The sequence below is a fragment of the Trachypithecus francoisi genome, unplaced genomic scaffold (genome assembly GCF_009764315.1).
Source record: "Trachypithecus francoisi isolate TF-2019V2 unplaced genomic scaffold, Tfra_2.0 Lachesis_group1, whole genome shotgun sequence".
Lineage (NCBI taxonomy): Eukaryota > Metazoa > Chordata > Mammalia > Primates > Cercopithecidae > Trachypithecus > Trachypithecus francoisi.
The window spans coordinates 168,530,130-168,551,877 of NW_022681454.1; the positions used below are offsets into that span (position 1 = coordinate 168,530,130).

Genomic DNA, 21,748 nt, shown 5'->3' on the forward strand with positions numbered 1-21,748 from the left:
CCCAGGGCAAAATTAGGATGCAGGTCAATTTAATAAATAATGACATTGCAGACCCTGAATAACAGCAGCTCAGTCTCTTTCACTGTGTTCCTCTGAGAGTAGATATTCTAAGTCCAGAAATCAGTTTGCATTGTGGAAATTCTGTCTCTACAACACTAATGTAATTTCGACTTGAATTCCCAAATAAAATTAAAAAAGTGAGAGAAAGTTTTGAGTAGTTTTTTAACATGTAGAACAAACTGCCTAAATAAGATTTTGAAATGTCCAAAGATAAATTTGTTACTTATTTGACAGTTTTCTGGTTTTTTTTGGAACAACATTTTACGAAGTTTACTACTTTAGCAGAATATACCATTTCCTAAATTTACTTAGTTTATGTTCCACTGTGAACTTCACCCTCACTCCTCCTCTGCCCTGGCAATTCATTATAACTTTAAAAAGTTATTTTATTTTATTGAGAAAACATTGCAGTTAAAAACTACCTATGTATTTATTCTAAGTTGCTCCCACTTGTATTTGAATGGCAAGGATAAAATAAAGCCTCCTAGACAGCACCATTTTTTTCATTGTTATTCCACATTGCAACTAAAATTGACCTTCTGATGAAGCATAAAGTTCATGTCATATCACCAAAAAGACACGGGCATGATATCCTTATATTTTTTTTCAATTACGCTCATATCACTAAATGCTATCCTAGGAGGAAAAAATGATTTGAAGAGTGATTTTTTTCAGTTTAAAAGAATATTTTTATGCCAATATGGAACAATGAGAATTTATCATCTATGATAATATTTTAAATATGAGTTCCTCTTATTCCAGAGAATGTGACTTTCCTGAACAACAGGAACAAGAATGATGCCAGGTTCTTTCCTCTGAAAATAATCAATCTGTTACTACAGGTAAATTAATTTCACTTCTTAGTGCAAGGGAGTCTTAATTTCTATTTTAATAAAACACACATTTTAAATAGATGTCATGCAGTACACATTGATACTTACTTGTTGCATTATGTGGAGAACCAGTAAAATCTTTACTCACAATTTGCAAGTAATTTCCATAGAGCCTTCTTCCTCAGTGAAAGAGGTCACTAATTCCTTCACTTCACATCCTAAAGCTAGAATGAATTGTGTCAAGCCATTAGCCATCATGAAGGCCACCAAAGACAGTTATGCAAATGATGATGTATTCATTTATAAACACTCCTATTTTCTCAGCTATCGTCAATTTTCCATTCTATTTTAAAAAATCGTATTACTTTGATATATTTGTAAAGATTCTTTCTGTCGAATCCTAAGTTATTTTACTCTTTTTCAGTTGTCGAAATTCAAAAACATCTGACTTTTATATTGTGAAAAATAACCTTTTATAAACCTAATCCTCTGTAGTCAGACCAGGTCATCTCTCTCATTTTATCAGGTGATTTCTCACCAGAATTTCTATACCAAAAACTGCAATATTCTTTAAGGTTCTCAAACAGATCATATTTCCTTTCCTCTTAATGTGTTCATACATGCTGCTACCTCATTTCTTTATGTACCCTATTCACATGGCTAATTCCTAAGCATTTCAAATTTCAGAGTATTTTTTTTTCTCAGAAAGCATTTTCTGAGCCTCAGATTGAAGCAGTTCCTATTCTTCATCCAAATCACATTTTATACTTTTTCACATAAGAAAGATCTCAGAATAGCAATTAATTAGTGCCTGCCACACCACTTGAATAAGGTATTAAAACATTATGACAAATTGCAATGTTAAAAGCCAGGAGTGAAAGAAGCAGGTGATACAGGTTAGGGCAAGTTTTTCAGAAATTAATGATATTTCATTGTTTGTAGTCCAACAAAAGTGTGGTAGCAGCTGCATGGTCTTGTGACGATAAAAGGTATTAGAGATGATGAAAGATTTTCATGATTGCAACTGAAGAATATGAGGAAATAGCTATATCTGAAAAGACATTGGGGACAATAGATTATTTGAAGGGTCTCTAAATATAAATGAACATTTCAGCATGTGGATGTAGCCACAAGGAAAATTCAAAGTGGAGATAACAAATAAGAAGGAAGATTTAAATATTAAAAAAACAAGAAATCTTGTGGCGGGGCAAGAAGTCTACTAGGTAGAATGAATTATGTGTAAGATATAAAACTACAGAATTTGGGAAAGTTAACTAAGGATGAAACAGAGGGAAATGGAATGGAATGTGAAAATACTGTTCTTAAGTCCAGTAATGCTAACGTAAACCAAAATATTAGAGAAGTAGATGAGCAATTAAGAAGAATTGAGAGTGAAGGGATGCATGGTGGATTTCTTAAGGTTTTATTTGTAATAATCTCATTTTTATGAAAGAGGAGGAAAAAATTCTGTATATACAACAGTGCTATATGTTTTTTCCTTTTTTAAACATTCAGACTTTGCTTAGGTTTCATAAAATAATGTTTTCATAAAATACACAGCAAAACAAAGATAAACTTATGCTACTCAGATGACCTTGTTTTAAGAGGTGTTTGTACCAAATATGAATTACAAGATGATCATGAGATCATCTGAATACCTTGACTGGGTTCAGGATAAGAAAACAGGGGATCGTTATTATAATGTTTTATTAGGACTCCCATGACAATCACCACAAATTGGTGGCTTGAAACAACAGAATTTCATCCTCCCAAAATGTTGGACTCAAAGAGTCCAAAATTCAAGTTTCGGCAGGGAAAAGCTCCCTCTGAAGAGACTCTGGGGCAGAATCCTTCTTTGAATCTTTGAGGTTTTGGTAGCTCAAGGAATTCCTTGGCTTGTGGCAGCATTACTGCAGTCTTTGTCTCCATGGTTATGTGGGTCTCCACATGGCCTTCTCTATTACGTGACTGTGTCTTCTCTCCTTCTCCTTTCTGATAAAGATGCTTGTCATTAGATTTAGGGCACACCATAATCCAAGAAGATCTCATCTCAAGTCCTTAACTTATTTATCTGCAAAGAGTCTTTCTTCTAAATAAGAGTACATTCACAAGTTCTTGGGGTTAGGACATGGGACATATCTTTTTGGGAGCCACCATCCAATCCACCACAGATATGACACTTTTTTAAATTTATTTTATTTTTTTATTTTGTATTATTATACTTTAAGTTCTAGGGTACATGTGCATAACCTGCAGGTTTGTTACATATGTATACTTGTGCCATGTTGGTGTGCTGCACCCATCAACTCATCAGCACCCATCAATTCGTCATTTATATCAGGTGTAACTCCCAATGCAATCCCTCCCCCCTCCTCCCTCCCCATGATAGACCCCAGTGTGTGATGTTCCCCTTCCCGAGTCCAAGTGATCTCATTGTTCAGTTCCCACCTATGAGTGAGAACATGTGGTGTTTGGTTTTCTGTTCTTGTGATAGTTTGCTAAGAATGATGGTTTCCAGCTGCATCCATGTCCCTACAAAGGATGCAAACTCATCCTTTTTTATGGCTGCATAGTATTCCATGGTGTATATGTCACTTCTTTTTTTGATCATAGTACTCATAAATATATGCTTCCTTTTCCATTTCCTTTTCTAAGAGCCCACCTCAAAACACCGTCCAATTCATGAAGTACTGATGTTGGCTAAGAAGAGACTTTAATTACCTACTCCAGAAATCATCTAGAATAAAGAATAGTCAAAGTTTTATTATTATGATTTTGATATTCTGAAAATAGGACAGAAAAATGAATCATCAAATGACTGGATATTTTCCCCTTTGATATTTCAAGTATAGATTTCACTCCAAGGCAACATTTGCAAATAAATGTCATTTTCATTTTTAAATAATTTATAAAATATTTTTATCACATACCTTTGAATGAAAATAATAAAATAAACGGGTTTGACAGTTGTTCATTAGAATTGAGAGATATAAAATAATTTATCATATTTCATTTTGAGTTATGTTCATCAGTTGTTTACATTTCCTAAAATCAGGACCTCATGGAAAAAATAAAGTTTACCTACAAAAGCTTGAAAGGCAGATCAAATTTCACAAGGATGGATTATCCAAATAAAAGACACAATACGCATTTAGATGGAAAGAAAAAAACAAGCCTGAGGCTACCAAGTTTATAGTTAACTAGTGGAAAAATAGCCATTTTGTCACGTGATTATCAGAAACACAAGTCTGATCACAAGTCAGTGTTGCAAATTTTATGAATACAGTCTTTCCTTTTTCTCCCTCTTTTCCTTCTTTCCTCCCTCCCTTCCTCTCTCCTTCCTTCCTTCCCTCCTTACCTCCTTACCTTTCTCCCTCCATTCTTGCTTCCTTCCCTCCTTCTTTTATTGAGGAGTCAGAAACACATATAAAGCGTAGATTTCATATGGTTAGAGAGTGTATTTCAAGGTACACTGTTTTTGCTCTTGTTTTTAATATCTCAGGGTAAGGTGGTTAGTTTTCTTCCAGGGCTGTGGGAAGTGAAGTAAGTGCATGATCACACCTCATGGTGGAAGAACAAGATATTAGTTTTGCTTTCTCAGTACCTCCTCTGGTCAAGGATTTTTCACATCAGCTTATTTAGCTACTTTTAAACTTGGTATCATTAACATGAAATTTTGCTTATTTAGAGTTTATTTACATAGATATAACATGAGATAGTAATAGACAAAGATGCAATGTTAGCATGATGACAACCATATGATATTAAAACTGGAGGGTTAACATATGCCTGTAGGGTCCATAAAGTCCCTAATGTTATAATTAAACTACTTGTGTGAGTCAGAATTTTTTTTACAGCCTTTATCTGCTTTTTTATAAAGATCAGAAAAAAAGAGCCATACAAAATATTTTTCTCAGATTTCTTTGAAGCTTCTCTGACTTTTTTTCATACTAGGATCTTCTATTTTGCCAACATTCCTTGCCTATTTAAAATTGATATTAATTAGTGACATTAATTGAATATTCTAGAAGCACTTAATAGACATCACTTCACATGTGGAGTCTTTTTGCTTAAAACAGGGCTTATAAGACCTATTTAAGTAATATTTGACTTTAAATGTGACATTTTCAGCATGGTCATGATTATACATTCCATTTATCCAAATAAAGCCAAATAAAAAAGACAAATCTATTGACCTATGAAAATGATTATGCATTCATAACTAGTAAAGGGAATCAATCAAGCCTTTTTGCATGGTGTATAACCATTGTTTTAAGTGGTATCATACTCAAGAACAATAAATATATACCATTAGTTAGAAAATCATCATTAAGTTTTTATGATTAAGTTTCTATGATTTTAATCTGTAGTACAAACTTTTATATGGTTATTATTTATAAATTCAAGGGTCAATTGAAATAAGATTCTATTTACCATGAATTAAATTTCCATTTTTACAAATACAGCCTGTTAAATTAGGGATTATAGATGGTATAAGAAAAAATAAATTTCAAATTATTTTAGTTTCATTCTGGTCTACCTAAGAATTCTTGTTTTCTTGATCTTGGGGTAAAGATAGCAATGTTTTTAAAAATTGACCTGCTTCTGGATTAAATGAATCATGGAAATCCTGATGCAATCACCTGATGTGTTTGATAAATGTCAGGTTATTGTGGTGATGTTGTCTAATACAGTGAAGCCTGTCCCTATGGGTCAGTTCCCTATGTCAAATTTAAAAATACTATATTAATCTGTTTTTACACTGCTATAAAGAATTATGTGAGACTGACTAATTTATAAAGAAACAGGTTTAATTGACTCACGGCTTCACATAGATGGGGAGGCCTCAGGAAACTTACAGTGATGGCAGAAGGGGAAGCAAGGCACGTCTCACATGGCAGCGAGGAGCAGGGAGAGTGCCACACTTTCAACCATCAGACCTCCTGCAAACTCACTCACTGTCATGGGAACACCATGGGGGAAGTTTACCCCCATGATCAAATCACCATCAGGTCCCTCTCCTGAAAAATGAGGATTGCAATTTGAGATGAGGTTGGGGGAACACAGAACCAAACCATATAACTCTACCCCTGGCCCCTCACAAATCTCATGTCCTTCTTACATGTCAAAACCAATGATACCTTCCCAATAGTCCCTCAAAGTCTTAACTCATTCCAGCATAACTCAAAAGTCCAAATTCAAAGACTCACCTGTGACCAAAAAAAGAAAGAAAAAAAAAGTCCCTCTTGGATATGAGACTGCAGAGCAAAAAAGTTAGTTAGTTTCAAGATAAAAAGGAGGTAGAGGAACTGGGTATATTCTTCCATTCTGAAAGGGAGAAATTGGCCAAAACAAAGAGGCTACAGGCCCTATGCAATTCCAAAACCCAGCAGGGTAGTCATTAAATCTTAAACGTTTGAAATGATCTCCTTTGACTTCATGTCTCACATCAAGGGCATGCTGATGCAAGAGGTGGGATCCCATGGCCTTGAGAAGCTCCACCCTTGTGGCTCTGTAGGGTACAGTCCCCATGACTGCTGTCATGAGCTGGCATTGAGTGCCTGCAGCTTTTCCAAATGCATAGTGAAAGCTATTGGTCGATCTACCATTCTGGGGTCTGGAGGATGGTGACCCTCTTCTTATTGCTTCACTAGGCATTGCTCCAGTGGGAACTCTTTGTGGGGCTCCAACCCCACATTTCCCCTCTGCATTGCCTTAGTAGAGGTTCTCCATGCAGGCTTCAGTCCTGCAGCAGACTTCTGCCTGGACATCGGGGCATTTCCATACATCATTTGAAATCTACACAGAGGCTCCCAAAGTTCAACTCTTGTCTTCTGCATACCCACAGGCCCAATACCATGTGGAAGCTGCCAAGGCTTAGGGCTTGTCCCCTCTGAAGCAATGGTCAGAGCTGTATCTTGACCCCTTTTAGCCACAACTGGAGTTGGAGTGGCTGGGGTGCAGGACACCATCTCATGAAGCTTCACAGAGCAGTTGGGCCCTGAGTCTGACCCATAGAACCATTTTTCTCTCCTAGGCTTCCAGGACTGTGATGGGAGGGACTGCTGTGAGGATCTCTGAAATGCCCTGAAGACATTTTCCTCATTGCCTTGGCTATTAACATTCAGCTTCTCTTTGCTTATGAAAATTTCTGCAGCGAGTGGCTTGAATTTCTCCCCAGAAAATGGGTTTTTATTTTCTACCACATGGTCAGGCTGCAAATTTTCCAAACTTTTATACTCTGCTTCCCTTTTAAAAAATAAGTTCCAACTTCAGACCGTCTCTTTGTGAATGCATGACTTTACACTTTTAGAAAAAGCCAGGTCACATCTTGAGTACTTTGCTACTTAGAAATTTCTTCTGTCAGATACTTTAAATCATCTCTCTGAAGTTAAAAGTTCCACAGATCTCTAGGCCAGGGAAAAATGTTGCCAGTCACTTTGCTAAAGTATAGCAAGAGTGACCTTTGCTCCATTTCCCAATAAATACCTCACCTCCATCTGAAACCACCTCAACTGGGACTTCATTGTCCATACCACTATTAACATGTTGATCAAATGCATTCAGCAAGTATTCTGGAAGTTCCAAGCTTTCCCACATCTTCCTGTCCTTTTCTAAGCCCTCCAAACTGTTCTAACCTCTCCCCATTACCCAGTTCCAAAGTCATTTTCACATTTTCAAGTATCTTTGTATCAGCACCCCACTTCCAGTACCAATTCTCTGTATTGGTCTATTTTCACATTGCTATAAAGAACTACCTGAGACTGAGTAATTTATTTTTAAAAAGAGGCTTAATTGAGTTATGGTTCCACATAGCTTTGGAGGCCTCAGGAAAATGATAACTATGGTGGAAGACAAAGGGGAAGCAAGTAATATCTTACATAGCAGCCAGAAAGAGAGAGAGCAAGGGAGGATTATCGCTCTCCATCAGCCATCAGATCTCATGAGAACCCACTATCATGAGAACAGTATGGGGAAAATCCAACCCCATGATCCAATCACCTCCCACCAGGTCCCTCCCCTGACACATGGGAATTACAATTCAAGATGAGGTTTGGGTGGGGACATAGAGTCAAACCATATCAAGGACCTTCTACAGTCCTGAATTGGTATGTTATTCTTTTGATATTTCTTCCAGAAGAGTCAACTTCTGATCTTTGACTTGTAGCATGATTCTTACCACAAATGTGCAGAAAAAAAAAGAAATCATTCAGTGATTATAAAACTGAATAGTTTTATTATAATAATACACACTCATTTTATGAGAAAGTATTCAATGGTTACATTAAAAGTAAGCATGTCAATTTATTGTCCATAATTGCCCCCATCTTTTACATCTTCGTGTAAAAGTACACGAAGGTACTTTTACTTATACTGAAAGGTATACCACTGAAACACACTTATATACTAATATTTTATTGCATACAAATAATTATAAATACAATTATAAATTACATATTGCTTAATATAAAATTATAATTGACTTAGTTATAAATAATGCTGAATCAAAAAGTAATAGCAAAACTTTGAAAGATTTTGAAATATAAGATACCACATAGAAATCATGACATACAGCTAAAGTTGAACTTAAAACAAAATGTGTATAATGGCATACAATAGAAAAAAAAAAGAAATCACCCATCTCAAGAAGTAAACACATTCATTTCAAGAAATAAAACCTAAGAACAAAAATCTGAATTGGAAGAAAGGAAAGATAGTTTAAAAAAATTAAATTGTTTTTGTAAACTAATAAAATCAGCACTCTGCCATCTCACTCCCCACGTTGTTGATGTCCTTTCATTTCTTTCCATGCATGGGTGGAATGTTATTTTTTTCTTTTTGTTTTATTTTCATTTCATATGCAAAACATGGTTAGGAAATGTCAGCATTCTAGTCTCCTTATTTCTATTTTTGTAAATTAAACTTTTCTTTAGCTTCAGGGACCCACATGTAAGTTTGTTATATATGCAAACTGTGTGTTATGGGAGTTTGATGTACCAATTATTTAGTCACTCAAGTAGTAAGCATAGTACCTGATAGGTAGTTTTTCAATCCTTATCCTTCTCCCACCCTTCATCCTCAAGTAGGCCCTCACGTCTGTTGTTCTATCCTTTGTGTCCATGTGTACTCAATGTTTAGCTCCCACTTATAAGTGAGAATATGCAGTATTTTGTTTTCTGTTTCTGTGTTAGTTTGCTAAGGATAATAGCCTCCAGCTCTGCCTATGTGTTCTCAAAGGACATAATCTCGCTCTTTTTAATGGCTGCATAGTATTCCATGGTGTATATGTACCACATTTTCTTTATCCAGTCTGTCATTAATGGGTATTTGAGTTGATTTACTAAGGATAATAGCCTCCAGCTCTGCCTATGTGTTCTCAAAGGACATAATCTCGTTCTTTTTAATGGTTGCATAGTATTCCATGGTTTATATGTACCACATTTTCTTTATCCAGTCTGTCATTGATGGGTGCTTGAGTTGATTCTTTGCTACTGTGAACAGTGCTGTGATTAACATACATGTACATGTGTTTCTATGGTGGAATAATTTATATTCCTATGAGTATGTACCCAATAGGATTGCTGGATTAAGTGGTAGTTTGGCAAAACTGCTTTCCACAATGCCAGAATTAATTTACAATCCAATGAGACATGTATAAGCATTCCCTTTTCTTCACAACCTTGACAGCATCTGTCATTATTATTGTTTTACTTTCTAATAATAGCCATTCTGAACATAGTATCTCATTGTGGTTTTGATTTGCATTTTTCTAATTAGTGTTGTTGAACTGTTTCATATGCTTGTTATCCACACGTATCGGTTTTCTTTTGAAAGGTGTCTGCTCTTGTCATTTGCACACTTTTAAATGGGTTGTTTGTTTTTACTTGCTAATTTGCTTACTTTCCATATAGATTCTGTATGTTAGACCTTTGTCAGATGCATAGTTTGCAAATATCTTCTCCCCTTCTGTAGGTTGTCTTAAAAATTTACTTTGTTGGTAGTTTCTTTCGCTGTGCAGACGTCTGTTGTTACATAGGTCCCAATTGTCAATTTTTGTTGCGATTTCTTTTGGCATCTTCATCATGAAATCTTTGTCCATTCTTATATCTGGAACTGTGTTTTCTAGGTTATCTTCCAGGGTTTTTATAGTTTTAGGTTTTACATTTAAGTATTTAGTCTATCTTGAGTTGATTTTTGTATATGGTGTAAGGAAGGGGAGCAGTTTCAATATTCTGCATATGACTAGCCAGAATTCCAGCACCATTTATTGAATAGAGAGTAATTTATCTATTGCTTGTTTTTGCCAGCTTTGTTGAAGATCAGATAGTCCTACATGTGTGGCTTTATTTCTGAGTGCTCTGTTCTAAAGTGGTTCTTTAATCTATGTGTCAGTTTTTGCACCAGTACCATGCCATTTTTGTTACTGTAGTCTTGTAGTATATTTGGAAGTCAGGTAGTATGATGCCTCAGCTTTATTCTTTTTGCTTAGAATTGCCTTTACTATTTGAGCCTTTTTTGATTCCATATGAATTTTTCAAAACCTTTTTTCTAATTATGTAAAGAATGTCATTGGTGGTTTGATTGGAATAGCATTGAATCTGAACATTGCTTTGGGTAGTATGACCATTTTAAGAATATCAATTCTTTCTCTCCATGAGCACAGAAAATTTTTCCATCTGTTTGTGTCATTTTTTACTTCTTTCAGCAGTGTTATGTAATTCTCATCGAGGAGATATTTTACCTCCCTCATTATCTGTATCACTAGGTATTTTATACTTTATACTTTTTGTGGCTATTATGAATGGGATTATGTTCTTGATTTGGCTCTCAGCTAGGACACTGTTGTTGTATAGAAATAATATTGATTTTTGTACTCCGTTTTGTATCCTGAAACTTTGCTTAAGTACTGTATTAGATCTAGGAGCTTTGGGGCAGAAACTATGGGGCTTTCTGGTTATAGAATTATATTGCCTGTAAATTGAGATAATTTCACTTCCGTTTTTGCTATTTAGATGCCCTTTATTTCTTTCCCTTGCCAGATTGCTCTAGCTAGGACTTCCAGTACCTTGTTGGAATGAAATTGGTGAGAGAGGGTATGCTTGTCTTTTTCTGATTTTCAAGGGGAATGCTTCCAGATTTTGCCCATTCACTGTGATATTGGCTATGGGTTTTTAAAGATGGCTCTTAGTATTTTGTTGAGAATTTTTGCATCCTGTGTTCATCAAGGATATTGGCCTGAAGTTTTCTTTTTTTGTGGTATATCTTCCAGGTTTTGGTATCAGGAAGATGCTGGCCTCATAGAATGAGTTAGGGTGGAGTCCCTCCTCAGTTTTTTGGAATAGTTTCATTAGAAATGGTACCAGCTCTTCATTATACATCTGGTAGCATTTGTCCATAATTCTTTCTGGTCCTGAGCTTTTTCTGGTTGGTAGGCTTTTTATTACTGATTCAATTTTGGAACTTATTATTGATTGGTTCAGGGATTCCATTTCTTCCTGGTTCAGTCTTGGGATGTTGAATGTTTTCAGCAGTTTATACATTTCTTCTGGGTTTTCTATCTTGTATGCATAGAGATGTTTTTAATGGTCTCTGAGGGTTTTATGTATTTCTTTTTTTTTTTTTTTTTTTTTTTTTTTTTTTTTTTTTGAGGCGGAGTCTCGCTCTGTCGCCCGGACTGGAGTGCAGTGGCCAGATCTCAGCTCACTGCAAGCTCCGCCTCCTGGGTTTCCGCCATTCTCCTGCCTCAGCCTCCCAAGTAGCTGGGACTACAGGCGCCCGCCACCTCGCCCGGCTAGTTTTTGTATTTTTAGTAGAGACGGGTTTCACCATATAGCCAGGATGGTCTCGATCTCCTGACCTCGTGATCCGCCCGTCTCGGCCTCCCAAAGTGCTGGGATTACAGGCTTGAGCCACCGCGCCCGGCCTTATGTATTTCTATGGGGTCAATGTAATTTCCCTTTTGTCATTTCTCATTGGGCTTATTAGGATCTCTCTCTCTCTCTCTCTCTCTCTTTTTAGTCTATCTAGCAGTTTATCAATCTTATTTATTTTTTCAAAAAGCCAACTCTTGCTGGATTTGTTGATCTTTTTATGGTTTTATGAATGTGTCAATTTCACTCAGTTCAACTCTGATTTTGATTATTTCTTGTCTTCTGCTAGCTTTGAGGTTGGTTTGCTGTTATTTTCCTAGTTCCTCTAGATAACATGTTGGTTGCTAATTTGAGATCTTTCTAACTTTTAGGTGTGGGCATGTAGCACTAAAAACTTTTCCCTTAACACTGCTTTAGCTGTGTCCAGAGATTCTGGTATGTTGTATCATAGTTTTCACTCGTTTCAAGTAATTTCTGCCTTAATTTCATTGTTTACTCAAAAGCCATTCAGAAACAGGTTGTTTAAATCGCTTGTAATTGTATGGTTTTGAGCAATCTGCTTACTATTGATTTCTATTTTTATTGTGTTGTGATTTGAGAGTATAGTTAGTATGGTATTCTTTTTAATTTTCTGAGAATTATTTTATGGCTGATTGTATGATCAATATTAGAGTGTGTGCTATATGCAGATGAGAATAATGTACACTGTATTATACTTAGGTAGAGAGTTCTCCAGATGTCTGTTAGGTCCATTTGGTCATGTACCAAGATCATATCCTGAATAACTTTGTTAGTTTTCTGCCTCTATGGTCTGTCTAATATTGTAAGTTGGGGTGTGAAGTTTCCCACTGTTATTGTGCAGTTGTCTAAGTCTCTTCGTATTTTTGTCTGATGGAGCCAATTTGGAGAACTAGTCTTTGAGCTCTGGGATTCTTTCCTCAGTTTATATATCTTGATGTTAATATATATGACCATGTTATGACATTCTTGAAGTGAGTTTTCCAGCTGTATCAGATCAGTTTAGTTAACTCTTAAGATGGACATTTCATCTTTTACTTCCTGTGTAGTTTGTTTTTATTCCTGTGGTTCCTTGTCTTGGGCTTGCACTTCCTCCTAAATCTTGATGATCCATCTACCTTCTGAATTCCATATCTGTCATTTCAGCCATTTCAGCTTGGACAAGAACCATTGCTGGGGAACTACTGCAATTAACTGAAGGTAAGAAGACACACTGGCTTTTTTAGTTCACAGGGTTCTCATGCTGGTTCTTTCTTATCTGTCTGGGCTGATGACCCTTCCATCTTTGAAGCTACTGGCCTCTGGATAGGGTATTTTGTGAAGTCAGTGGAGTTAGATTGTGGCAGAAGGTGGGTTCAGTCCACTGACTTCACTTCTGGAAGATTTTAGGAGTCCAAAGCTCAAGTTGGCACTCCTGGGATGGATGCTCTAACTCTGATCAGCTGGTATTGAGCCCTCCAGCTTGATTTTTGGCCCCTTGAGGTAATGAATCTGGTGCACTGAAGGGGCTGAAGTTTTCCCGGTACATTAGCCACAACACTCCAATTTTCAGGAGCTGCCAGCCAAAGTGCTTTGTTGGAACAGAGGCAGTGGGGTCTGTGCTTGTTCACATGTGCTAGCAGCTGCAGCAGCATGGTGGGGTGCATGCATGTTGATTGGACAAGGACATCTAGAGTGGCAGGGTTGTCAGCCTCTTTGCAGCACTTGTGCTGGTGGTGGCAGTGGTGATGGGGGCACTGACAGAGCTGAGGTTGTTGGCACCTGTGCACAGTTTGTACCAGCAGTGGTGACGGCACTGTGGGGGTGAATTTTCTGGCAACTCTGCATGAGTTCACATTGGCGACAGCAAAGCAGCATCACAAGGAGGGTGTGGCTGGGTGAGCTTGTGCTGCCAAAGTGATAAGGGGGCCATGAGTGAGTGCATGCTGGAAAATCAGCATAGGGAGTCTTCAGCGAGAGGAAACCGGGTGGGCTGGTGTGCATTGGTAAGGGTCAGTCTGCTGGAGCTTTCCAACAGTCAGGCATGGTCTTCTGGCAAAGGAGCTATAACGTGAGCCCCCAGGAACTGCCCTGGTTGGGCAACCGAGGCTGCACTGCAAGTGGATGTGGTCAGTCTGGGACCCCATGAGATGCCAGTAGATGGAGGGGCACTCAGTCATGCCCTCATCTCATGGGCATGACTGCTCTGCTGTGTCCAGGTCCTACAGTCACCCTGAGGCTAAAGTCTCCTAGAGTTCCTAGAGGAGCATGGCAAGCATTGGGGGATAAGCCTCACTAGCCATGCTCCACTGAAGCCATTCCCATGCCTATCCTCTGAACTACACAGGCTAGAGCCCTGCCCTGTCATTTCTCTAAGCCGATCTTTCTGCCAGCTCAAGTGTCTGTGGGGGTCATGAGGTCTTCTTCTGCTAGGATTCCAGAGGTCCATGATAAGTGTAGGCCACTCCTCACCTGTTCGAATTACTCCTTTCCCAGGAGTCACTGGGGGCCAGGAATGAGTCCTGGTGCTTATTCACCCCATGCATGGTTCTCAGCTTTCTCCCCATTCAGCCCAGCATTTGTGCCCCACCACCCTGTCCACTCTCAATTCCTTCCCTCTGAAGATCCGCTTGTAGGATGCCAGTCTGCCCCATATCACAGTCCCTTGGTGGGAGATGTTCCTCCTGGCTGCAACTACTCAGCCATCTTGAATCCCTTCCTATTTCTGTTTCTGAACCAACATTATCCTTGCACCTCATGTAAAAATCCATCCATCCCCATTTAAAATAATTGAATTAAAACAATTAATCCTTTCCCCCTCACTTTCCTGTCCTTTTCCCTCAATTTCCCATCTTTATTATAGTCTTTTATTATCACTCCCCATATTTGTTAAAATCCTTATCCATGGATTATTAACATTTCCTATATATAAACCCCAAATTTTTCTTGAGAGTTTAAAAAAACACAAAATAACTGTGGATGACTAAACCAATAACCTATCTTGGATATATTCAACTTCAAAACTTAAAAGCGTCAGTATCTCATTCTGTGACCATAGCCTTTAATAAGTAACAAATAAGCAAACAAATAAAATAAGTATTGATTTTACCAGGATTTTCTTCAAACTTCTTCTTTTCTTTACCTATCCTTCCATTGATTTCCCCCCTCCATGCCCATGATTTAAATATCATTTGTATGTTCATGTCTCTCAATTCCATTCTTTATAGGTAAGCACCAAAATAGAATGTTTCACAACTTAGTGGAAGTCTCCAGTATGAGAAACTCATAGGACTTCCAACTAAAACATTCAACACTAAACTCATCTTCTCCCTGGCAAGGTTCCCTTCAGACCTAGAATCCTATATATTGTTAGTGGCATAACTAACAACCTGGTCTCCAAATATAAGCCTAGGAACTTTTGAATTCTCTGACTTCTCTGTTAGACATAAGTAAATTCATTTTTACCCTAATCTTTTCCATTCTTATAACTATTGCTATATATCACTTCTAATGTGAATTTCTGAAAAAGCTTCCATACACATTGCTTACAAGTAATGATTTAAAGTGCATAACTTAAAAGACTATAAACATAGATTTCATAAGCTATAAAAAGTCCTTCTAGAATTATAAATCATACACACATGCATGTGTATATATACATACTTGATGTGGTTTATCTCTGTTCCCACCCAAATCTGATGCTGAATTGCAGTCCTCAGTGTTGAAGGAGGGGCCTAGTGGGAAGTGAGTGATCACATCATGGGGGCAGACATCCGCCTTCTGTTCCTGTGATAAGAGTTCTCATGAGATCTGATTGTTGGAAAGTGTGTAGCACTTCCGCCTTCTCTTCCCTCTTTCTCTCTTTGTCTCCCTCTCCTGCCCCACCATGGTAAGACATGCTTGCTTCCCCTTTGCCTTTCACCATGATTGTAAGTTTCCTGAGGCCGCCCAGCCATGCTTCCTGTATAGCCTGAAGAACTGTGAGTTGATTAAACTTCTTTTCTTCATAATTTACCCAGTCTCAGGTAGTTCTTTATAGTAGTGTGAAAATGGAGTAATACAATACTCCACACACAAACATACGTACCTGTGGTGGTAAATGTATTACAGATTTCCTTAGAGTTTTGAAAAATACCTGATACCCAAAATGTTTCTATCCACTGGTCAATGTCTCCACTCAGGACATTTTGTATGAAGAGATGGGCTGTCCTGACTCTAATCTATTTCCCAGACAGTATTTCCTACCATTCTTTTCTTCAAAACATATGCCAATTCTAAATAGCATTGATTATTATTCTTTAAAGATACTTCTTATTTCACACTTCTTTGCATTTGAGCATTTTATTATCTCACCTTTAGAAATAAACTTCTCTGATTATTTAACTAGGAAATTCCTATGTACATTTCAAAGCGAAGAATGAATATGTTATTTCTTAGGAAGTCTTTTGAATAATGGTTTATTTGTTTGAAATTATGTTTCACAACTTGAGGTGAGTTGTACATTATTCCTGTTTAGGCATGAAATTATATTTGCAACTATGTTTAAAATCTGTTCAATAGTATGTGTTAATGTCACTTACTTTATATATCAAGAGCACAGGTAATACCAGGCACACAATAAGCTTTGAATGAGCAGAGAAAGTGGATGATTAGCTGAGGGGTTCTGAAACAGGCAGTATCATATTGTTGAGGGGCCTTGTGCTCTCAACCATCAGCAGTGTTTCAGTGATGTTCATGCCTTTTGAGTAGCCTTTTCCCTGCTTATAGAATCCCAGAAGTCTGAAAGTCTTTCTTCATTTCATCCCACATTTGTCCCCTTTATTTCAAGGGGCTTGGAGAGATGTTGGTTAAAGGATGCAAAATTTCGGCTAGATAAGAGCAATAGGTTCAAGAAATCTATTGTGCATCATGGTGACTATAATTAATAACAACATATTGTATGCTTGAAAATTTCTAAGAGAGTAGATTTTAAGTGTTTTTACTACACAAATATGATAAATATGTGAGGTAATGCATATGCTAATTAGCTTGATTTAGCCATTCCATGGTATATACATGTATTAAAACATCATACTGTACAACAAAAATATATGCATTTTAATTTATTAATTAAAAGAAAACAACCTTGTTGACTTCTTTTGGAATGTCAAGAGAACCAACATTTGACATGAGGGCTCTCCACAGATTCTTCCTGGATAACTTTATCTCTATTCCTAGCTTCTGCGATGATGGCTGTTACGATCCACAAGTCACACATGTCTCTCCCCTCATGAAGGTCAAAATTTAGTATGACAGTGCAACAACCACACACACACACACACACACACACCTTAATTACAGCAGTTTAAAATGGATAACTGAGACCTTTCCCAAAGTAAAGGGAATATCAGTATATACTAACATGTGAGAATATATTTGAAACAGTACTCTTAGTCAGGACCAGAAGATTTCAGATATCCAGTTAATATCATTTTTAAATAACACCTTTAGGATCATATCCAACTATATCTTCCACAGGAATAGTCTAGATGGGCAATGGAAACTACACTTCATTCCGAGTTTCAGAAAATTTTAAAGAGAAAAAAAGAGTGGGAGGTGAGATGAAAATGAGAATATGTAAACTGAGTATCTGTACATGCGTTTCTGGTATCCTGTCATTCATCTCCAGTGTGAATGGGAAACAGAGGCTTCAGATTAGAACTAAGAAGCAGTGTGTAAAGACTGTCTGCAGATGGAGTCAGGACAACTACCCTGGGTATAGTACCTGGGGGTAAATATTAATATAATCTTAATATAATCTGAGTGATTAGCTGAATATTTTCTAGTTCTGTTAAACATATGATTCAAAAACTTCACTTGAATGCTATTTTAAAGAGTGAAAACTAGTTTCAGTGCTAAATTTGTAACAGTAATTGCAAATAACTGAACAATTTTATCATTAAGAATGCTAGGCTGGGCATGGTGGCTCAGGTCTGTAATCCCAGCACTTTGGGAGGCCAAGGAGGGTGGATCACAAGGTCAGGAGATTGAGACAATCCTGACTAACATGGTGAAATGCTGTTTATATTAAAAATACAAAAGATTAGCTGGGCATGGTGGCTGACGCTACTTGGAAGGCTGAGACAGGAGAATGGCATGAACCCAGGTGGAAGAGCTTGCAGTGAGCCTAGATCACACCACTGCACTCCAGCCTGGGCAACAGAGTGAGACTCTGTCTAAAAAAAAAAAAAAGCTAATATGTTAATTGATATCTTAGTGAATAGACATTTACTCTTACTTATTTTTCAATAAATTATTCTTTACTAAAGTATACTGTTTTCTTTAATACTCACTGGGTTCATTGAATGAAAGGGCCTGGAATAAAATAAGCAAAAATAGCAGATATTTGTTCAATTTTCATGTCCTACAGATTTCAAAAGATTTTCTAACAACACAAAGCATGACACTCATAGCTAAAAGTCACATAATATAAAGACACAAAACTGGCCCAGATATACAGCATTCAAAGAACAAAACTTTAGACTTATCCCCTAGTACATTATTGTTTTGGGAGATTACTTAGAATATATTTTAAAATACACAGTACAAATATTTATTTTAATAATGTTTATATGCAGGGAAAATTGGTACATTATGACCCATCCTTTTTTTTTTATTATATCTTTTTCTGAGATGAGGTCTTGCTCTGTCTCCCAGGCTGGAGTGCCGTGGCACAGTCTAGACTGACTGCAACCTCCACTCCTGGGTTCAAGCTATTCTCCTGCCTCAGCCTCCTGAGTAGCTGGGACTATAGGCATGCACCACCATGCCCCGCTAATTTTATTGTATTTTTAGTAGAGACAGGGTTGCACCATGTTTTTCAGGCCAAACTCAAGCTTCTGACCGCCAGTGATCCTCCTGCCTCGACCTCCCAAAGTGCTGGGATTACAGGCATGAGCCACCATACCTGGCCCCCATCTTTATTATATCATGTCATTTCAGCTGTCATTTCCTTTCTGCCATTATATAACTTTCCCTCATTTTCAAAATCCATCTTAAAATATAAAAGTCTCACCACGGGTTTCAAAATATGGCCTCAATATACCCTTAAACGCATTATTTGAAATACCTCTGTATTTATCTTGAGATGATCATTGCTTCTTCGTTTCATATTAGATCTTGCCATTCCCTAAAGTCTTGTCATCAATCTCTTTCCCTCTCATTTCCTGTATTGTCTCAAATCCCATTGAAGATGCCAAATGATTTTTATCTTCAAACCAGACACGTTTGAATCCATTAATTTTATTTACACTGTGATCTCTCTCCACTGAAGTTTTCCAGGTGTACTTTATTCTCATTAAGGCTAAAATTGAGGGGTTTTTTTTTCTCAATATTTCTCCAAATTTTCAATATTCTATTCCAGCAAGTGACCACCAAATCTTTCTAATTATCCATAAGACAGAAACATGGTCTTGTATATATTTATAATTCCTTTTGCCTTCATATTGAAACAGTTATTGAAATTGTAAGCATTCATGTTCCTGTTAATTTATCAAGCTTGTGCTGCCTTTCATTTAACACCTGAGTCACTGCATTAGCCTTTTACACATATCTCTGTTCCAGGCTTCAGTATCCCCAGTCTATTCTTTACTACGGCTAGAGTCATACATTGTAAAAGTATAAACCTGCTCATGTAACTCGTCTCCCCTTAATATCCCTCAACTTTTTCTCATAGGCTTTGAAATAAAATGTAAACTTTCTAACAAATAGAAGCTATATTCTGGCTTTATATTTTCCCACTTCTATACAAACGCTAACATAAACTCAATGCAGAATGTGGCACATTTTCATATATCTCTTGGATTTTCTACACCATGCTGTCCCTGCATGACTCAATCTTCTATTTCTCCCTCACTCATCAAACCAATCAACATATAATGTTGGCACTCCATGTGCCAAGCCCATTGAGGCACCATGGTTCTTGTGAGTCACTTCTGCACATACTTTAGGACACAAGTCACCTTTATATCTTTTGAAGTTCTCTATAATTCTCTTTGATAAAGTTTATTTTCATGATGGTATGTTTCCTATTTTGATGCAGAATTGTGGCTTGTTGATGGTCGGGCAGTCAGTGAATCTTAATAAATTCTCTCAGCATCCAAAAATATTCCAAAGTAAATGCAATCTACAAAAAGGTGCAGAATGACTAGGGAAATGCCACTTAAAAGGAGTCTCCTAGCTCCCCACCACCACCTCTTTCCAACCTAAGTTTCTCCTATATAGAAAATCTGGGCCAGGCTCTGCGCCTTGGTGGGAGGATTTTTGTTTAAGGCCAAGAGGTCAAGACCAGCATGGGCAACATAGTGAAACCCCATCTTTAAAAAAAAAAAAAAGAAAGAAAGAAAGAAAAAAATTAACTGGGACATGCAAGTGTAGTTCAAGCTACTCAGGAGGCTGAATCAGGAGGATCCCTTGAGCCCAGGAGACTGAGGCTGCCGTGAGTTATGACCATGCCACTGAGTGACAGAGAGAGACCTTGAATTTAAACAAATAATAATAAAGTAAAATAAAATACATAATTTAGGGAAAAAATCTGGAGGCACCACATCACTAATTACATTGCATTTTGATTGTTAGTTTACTTTTTAGCCCTATTATCACTTGTGTTCTTAAAAGAATACGGATCGTAGAGCTCTTTTCTATCTCTAGATTATAGTTCACCATCTAACCTATAGTTAATACTCTATTTTGCATTTACTAAGTTCTTCAGGCATCTGTAAGCTTCTTGACTACGGTGACTATGTATTTCTTATATATGAAAATAAATATAAAGTTGTGTGAAAACTGAAGAACATCTAGTCCATTACCCTAACTATATGAGAGAGAAGTTCTGTAACTTGTACAAAACAACAACAAAAACACCCAAAAGCCTCCACAAAAATCTCTGTGGATTTGGATTATAAAATTAAAAAATACTTCTTGGGCCAGGCGCGGTGGCTCACGCCTATAATCCCAGCACTTTGGGAGGCCGAGGTGGGCAGATCACGAGGTCAGGAGATCGAGACCATCCTGGCTAACACGGGGAAACCCCGTCTCTACTAAAAATACAAAAAATTAGCCGGGCGAGGTGGTGGGCTCCTGTAGTCCCAGCTACTCCGGAGGCTGAGGCAGGAGAATGGCGGGAACCTGGGAGGCGGAGCTTGCAGTGAACTGAGATCGCGCCACTGCACTCCAGCCTGGGCGACAGAGCGAGACTCCGTCAATAAAATAAAATAAAATAAAATAAAATACTTCTTATACACACTCTTTACATATAGAAGAGTGTTTTAATTTGGAGAACAGGCACAAAACTGCTATGAATTCATTTTTATCTGAGTAACCGCATGTAGAATAGACACTGGATTTTTAAATAATCTGTATATTAAAAAGTTTTAAAATATAATAGCAAATGTTTAAAAAATTCCAAATAAAGCATTTTCTGAACATCATACAGTAACTTATCATGAGTAAAATTAGAAGTATCCTAGACATTTTCTTGTTGGTAAACCTTATCTATGCCTGAATTTCATTTAATCAAATCAAAAGTTATTAGTACATAATATATTTAAAGCACAGTCTACTTATTCAGTTTCCTTAACATACATATGTCCTTCTAGAATACACATAGTTAATTAGACTTTTTCTTTTCCACACTCCCTGTTACACTTGTAAATTCACACTCCTGGCACTACAGGAGTGATTACTAAGTGCCAGGCACTGTGCTTCACATTTTACATATACTATTGGTCTTATTTCCATTTTTACTTGCCCGTGAAAGCACTAGGAGTACTATGGACTGACTGAATTACTGTGTCCCCCTAAATTCGTATGTTGTAGCCTAATTCCCGATATGATGGTATTGAGAGGTAGGATCTTTGGAAGGCAAATAGAGTTAAATGAAGTCACAGATGTGATACCCACACCGTGGAATTCATGCCCTTATAATGAAATGAAGAAACCAGGGGTCAC

General features: G+C 37.2%; 1 protein-coding gene across 3 annotated transcripts in view; it reads left to right on the forward strand.

The window, feature by feature from the left end:
• ADAM29 (ADAM metallopeptidase domain 29) overlaps positions 1-21,748 on the forward strand; it is a 65,615-nt gene that overhangs the window by 16,897 nt on the left and 26,970 nt on the right. Inside the window, exon 2 of one of the 3 annotated variants that reach the window (XM_033215728.1) lies at positions 823-902. The exons of the other annotated variants lie outside the window; for them this stretch is intronic. The gene's annotated coding sequence lies outside the window, so the exon portion shown is untranslated. The remainder of the gene's footprint in view (positions 1-822; positions 903-21,748) is intronic. 3 annotated transcript variants of the gene reach the window in all.